The 5,707-nt window shown below is 33.7% G+C and overlaps 1 protein-coding gene and 1 pseudogene across 5 annotated transcripts in view; both read left to right on the forward strand.

Annotated features, from left to right (window-relative positions):
• LOC105431144 (uncharacterized) overlaps positions 1-5,707 on the forward strand; it is a 458,217-nt gene that overhangs the window by 233,243 nt on the left and 219,267 nt on the right. The window lies entirely within an intron of this gene.
• Positions 1-5,707, forward strand: part of LOC148935660 (uncharacterized) — a 147,998-nt pseudogene that overhangs the window by 29,016 nt on the left and 113,275 nt on the right. The window lies entirely within an intron of this gene.

The following is a 5,707-nucleotide window of genomic DNA, read 5'->3' on the forward strand; positions in this document are numbered from 1 at the left end:
AGGAAACGTTTAAGTTATTTTATGTTTACATTTAATCAATAAATAAAAAAAACTGTTACAAGTCTCTTGATTCGAGATGATTTGAGATGAAAGAAACGGAGATTTATATAATGTACATTATAAAAACGGATAAAAAATATTTCGGTTTCAGTGTACGAATTACATTCAGTTATATTTATGTGTGTATATATTTACATATTGATCCACAGGTAGTAATTAGTTTTATCTTATGGTTAATTATATTTATATATTCGTTTATACAATGTAATTATTCTTATCCTACATTTGATTATTTTTATACATTTAAATTTATACATTGGTATCCATGTGTGTACGTACGTGTTTCGGGGAGGGGATTGAATTCTTTGTAGTGAGGTCTAGAGGAGGGGAGGAAAGAATTTAGAGTTCGCAGAACTCGTCCAGGAATTCTTTATTAAGAAAATTGGGGTGTTGGAAATCTGGGTCGTGGCGTTCCGAAAAAAGCGCACTGAAATCTGGGGGTGACCCAGCTTCAAATGGTCTGATCGGGGAGTAGGACGGAGGGAAAATTCCTGGTGAGTAGAGTTTCGTGCCGGAGCAACTCGTAGTTTCGTCCGTTTTTATTGAAATCTCGGATGTCCCTGCAGAGGAGCTGCTGGTAGGTCGACGAGCTCGCTTATTACGAGAATAACGCAGCTTCTTCAGGGCTCGCTTCCGTCTTTGAGCGTCAGAAAGAGAGGATGATGTAAATTTCACTGGAAGAAATGAATAAGTGAGAGAAATCATTGGAATGTGAAAGAAGTATCGTTGACCGCAAACCTTAAGGTTATCTCCGAAATATATCAGGAAACCGAAAGGTCCAACGGAGGAGAGAAGTGAAGAAGAGAAAGAGAAAATTGCGGAAGAATAGATTTCCTGAATTATTCAGTGGCTATGAACCTACTGAATGCTCCGCAACGCATAGGGAGCCCAAGAGATCCGACGGCCAAAGCAAAGAGAAAAAGAAAGAGAAAATGGGAGAAGAAATGTAAAGAGAAAAGACAGAGAATAGAAAGGACGTAAGGGAGAAATAAGAAAATACAAGGAGAAGAGACCCAAAGGTTATTATTAGAGATGTGTAGTTAAACTTACTGTTATTTAGCTGGAATGCCGGGAACTTGGAATCTATGGTGATGAAGTTGGAAGTGTCGCCAGGAAAACTTGGTCACTTCCACTTGATTAAAAAAAAATTTTGACTGATTAAATTGCTGACAAAACTGACGGACTGAAAAACTGTTCTGAATGAAAAGAAAAAGTGCTGTGCATGCCTTTAAGGGCGCTATATATATATATATATATATATATATATATGATTCTGTTGAGGAAAAACATCTGTACACGTGTCATTCTTCCGCGATATGTATATATATGTGTGTATATATACAATGATATATTTCATGACATAATGATGATACAAATAAAATTATTAATAAAATTATTATTATTTCTCATCAAAATCATGTCTTTTGACATGATTTTTCTCAAAACATTAAAAATATTCTTTAGAATAGCTAAATAATATATAATAATACAATTATTTTAATATTTATATTAAAAAGTAATAAGAAATTAATAAATTTGTGCTATAAAATAAATGTAATATTAAAAAATGATTATGTTATTAAGTACGTTTAGGAATTAGTTTATAAAGACAATGTAAAGAAATAAGGGCGTAAACGAATAAAAATAAGTTTAAACTTAAGATACTATAATAATAAAATATATGAAGAATGAATGAAAAAAGTGAACGTTTTTATATGTATAATTAAAGAAAAGCATTGAAAATTATTATTATTGTTATTATTATTTGTAATACATAAAACGAAAAAACATTTTGCCATGCAAGCGCTACATAACAGCACAGACGATGTATGTAGCGACGTTTTCATGTTATTTTTGAAAGATACGATTTTGCAAAATAATTATATTATATACGGCTTTGAGGGATTGTTCGTTGTTTCACCTTTTAAAATTAAATTCAGATTGGATAAATATATAAAAATATGTGTTTCTTAGATTTTTGTGTTTAATAACATATTTCAAGGAGAATCAAATTGGTTCCGGACAGTTGTGATAGGTTCCTTGTTAGAATAATAAATTTGTTTCCACATTGCCAACTCAATTCAAATGATACCGTTTGTATAAAAAACTTGATATTAATAACTGACGCCAAATTATATCTTACTATATAAATTGCGTTATTCTACTAAACCTAAGTGATACGTATTATTTGTAAAAAATAAAATAACTGACAATATCTTTTATTTTATTTATTAGATGTACAAAAAAGTTCTGAGCTTTTTTTTGTAAAATTCAATCTTTATTCAAAAACAAACAAAAAAATATTAATCAGCGAAATATTCCTCATTTGCATCAACGACCTTTTGCCATCTTTCGGGTAGCTTGCGAATTCCTTGAAGATAGAAGCTCACCAGCTTCGAAGCGATAAAATCATCAATGCATTTTCGTATCTCTTCAAATCTCACGAAATGTGTATCAGCCAAATGATGCTGCAGCGACCGGAATAGGTAGTAATCGGAAGGCGCCATGTCTGGGCTATACGCCGCGTGCGAGAGAAGTTCCCAGCCTAACGCAAAGATATGGTCCTGAGTCGCTTTCGCAATATGTGGTCGAACATTGTCATAAAACAAGATCACTTTACGACGTCCTTGGTCAGTAAATGGCCTCTTTTCTTCTAATGCATCGCTCAAATTGGTCAATTGTTGTTGGTAGTGGTCTGCCGTGATTGTTTCACCCGGTTGTAACAACTCGTAATACAACACACCTTTCCAATCCTACCAGATACAGAGCAAAACCTTCTTGGCGTGGATATTAGACGTTGGCGTCGATGTCGAAGATTGACAGGGTCAACCCATGATTTTCTATGTTTAGGGTTATCATAAAGAATCCACTTTTCGTCTGTAATTATTTTGTGCAGAAAATCTTTTTTCCGAAACTTTAAAAGCAAAGTGAGTGCAGTGTCATGCCGACGATTTTTGTTGTCTTCGGACAATTCATGCGGAACTCATCTGCCTTCCTTCTGAACCTTTCCAATCGTATGTAAACGTACGGAAATGGTTTGCTGCGTAACGCCAAGCTGTTCTGCAAGCTTCTTTTCAGTTTGCGCAGAGTTTATATCCAGCAGTGCTTGCAATTCGTCCGTTTCAATCTTTTGAGGGCGTCCAGCACGCGGTTCATCTTCAAGACTGAAATCTCCTTGGCGAAATTTTTGATACATCTTTTACATGTAGTATGACTTACAGCGTTCTCTCCATATGCAGCACAAATCATTCAAATCATCAGTGGCTTCAGCAGCATTTTTCTTCAGATGAAACGCGAAGTGGATGGAAAATCGAATATGCTCTTTTGTTATTGCTATCGTGAACTATTGATTTTGAAATTATGTGTATCAAACGCCAAACCGTATGGCATATATAAAATTTAAATTGTTATTTCGGTTGTATGAAATCTGAAGCTCAGAACTTTTTTGTACACCTAATAATTATAAAATAGAATCTAAGTGGTATGTACGAGGATCGTCTGAAAAATTTTGAGCCTCGACATGAAAATGGTATTGCTCATCAAAACCATTCTGGTATTACAATCGTATATGCTTTGAAAGATAAAAATGTGAAAATTGTACTCATTTTTGACGCTCAATTATTGTTTGACAGTTATTCGTGCCAGTCGATGTCAGTGTTTTTGTACAAATGGAATATCGTGTCGTTAAATTCTTGCATTGAAAGGCAATATACCTACGCAAATTAAAACTGAGTGAGACACTGTTTACGGGAACCTTGCTCCATCATTTGCCACCGTGAAAAAGTGAGCAGCTGAATTTAAACAGAGTCGTACCAGCTTGGCTGATGATGAGCATTCGGGATGGCTAACAACTACGACCATTACCGATAACATTAAAAAAGTTCATCAAATGGTACTGAACGATCGTCGAATCAAAATTAGAAAGATAAGTTTTAAAGATAGCAGAGACTGTGGACATATCAAAAGAACGTGTTTGTCATATATTAACTAAAGAATTAAGCATGCGTAAGCTGATATATATACGTTGAGTGCCGCGCTTGCTCACTGTGGACCAAAAACGCATTCGAATGAATATTTCCAAGGTCCTGTTGGAGCGGTTTAAACGAAACGAGTCAGATTTTTTGCGTCGATTAATAACTATTGATGAAACTTGGATTCCACTACTTTATTCCTGAAATGAAGGAACAATCAAAACAGTGGACTGCGAAAGGTGAACCTGCAAAGAAAGTAAAGACGGTTTTATCAGCTGGGAAGGCGGCTGATGGCGACTGTTTTTGAGATAGTAGATCATAGAATTGTGTTTCGACTGTCTTGAAGAAGCTAAAACAATAACGGGGGATGTACTATGCATCATTAATTGATAAGAAGACAGAAATTGCGAAAAAACGGCTACATTTGAAGAAAAAGAAAGTGCTGTTCTATTCAAGATAACACATTAGTATCGTCACATTTTTGGTATCGTCATGATACACCATGGCAAAAGTTCACAAATTGCACAAATTGATTGATCACTCATCGTATTTATCAGATCTGATTCTTAGCGACTTTCTCCTATTTCTTAGACTCAAAGTTTGAGTCGGGCGAGAGAAATTTTCATCGAATATGGAGGTCATTGCATCCGTAGAAAGAATTTTGCAGAGCAAGACGCCAACTATTATTTGAATGTGTTAGGGGGGGTGGGAGCATCGCTGGGAAAAGTATGTTGACTCAAAAGGAGATGATGTTGAAAAGAGAACTTGATCAAAAAAATACTTTTTTCTATGTTAGACTCAAAAATTTTCAGACGACTCTCGTATCTTTTTATTTTTTATTGGAGAATCTTTTTACTCTACTCAAACTTTATTTCCACGTTGCCAACTGAACTCAAATGATAGTAAAAATGTGTGAAATTTGTCCAAAAAATTTCACATCAACAATTAGCACTTAGTTATAATCCTATAACAATCCTAAACATTAAGCTAGAAGTCCTTAGCCAAATTATATATTTTATTTGTATAAAAGATTTGATATATCACTATTTTTACAAAATAAAATCCAAGCGGTAGCATCTTTAATTTAAAAATAACAAAAACCAAATGATATGTATAACTTTTTACTCATTCAAGACTCTTTCTTTTCTAACCCAAGTAATTTTTAGCTATAAAATATTATTATATCACAAAATTGCTTTAGACAATCTAAGTTTTTATCTCAACGTATTAAAGAATAAGAGTACAAAATAAATGATAAAATTTTATTTAAATAAAAAAAATTTTATGTAAAAGCATTGGACGCTGCTCGATCGAATAAGGAAAATGTAAAACTAATGAAATTATTTGAATGTTATAAATAAAAGCAAGATTTATTGTTTAATATGACATTTTAGAGAAAAAACGAGACTTCTTTAACAACCTAGCTCCAGTCAACCAACAGTAAATCTTTTGTTAATTATGGAATAATTTCAACTTCGAATTTTCGGATTTCCACTTTATTTCTTCGCCCTATCTTTCTTAAACCTACATTTCTCTTTTCTCTTTCTTTTCCTTCTCTCTCTCTCTCTCTCTCTCTCTCTCTCTCTCTCTCTCTGTCTTTCTTTCTCTCTTCTTGCCTTCTTCTCTCTAATATGCGACACACTTCTCTTCATTTATTTACTCTTTTTTCCTCATAG

Source organism: Pogonomyrmex barbatus, unplaced genomic scaffold (genome assembly GCF_055798465.1).
Source record: "Pogonomyrmex barbatus isolate J1 unplaced genomic scaffold, ASM5579846v1 scaffold4, whole genome shotgun sequence".
Classification (NCBI taxonomy): domain Eukaryota; kingdom Metazoa; phylum Arthropoda; class Insecta; order Hymenoptera; family Formicidae; genus Pogonomyrmex; species Pogonomyrmex barbatus.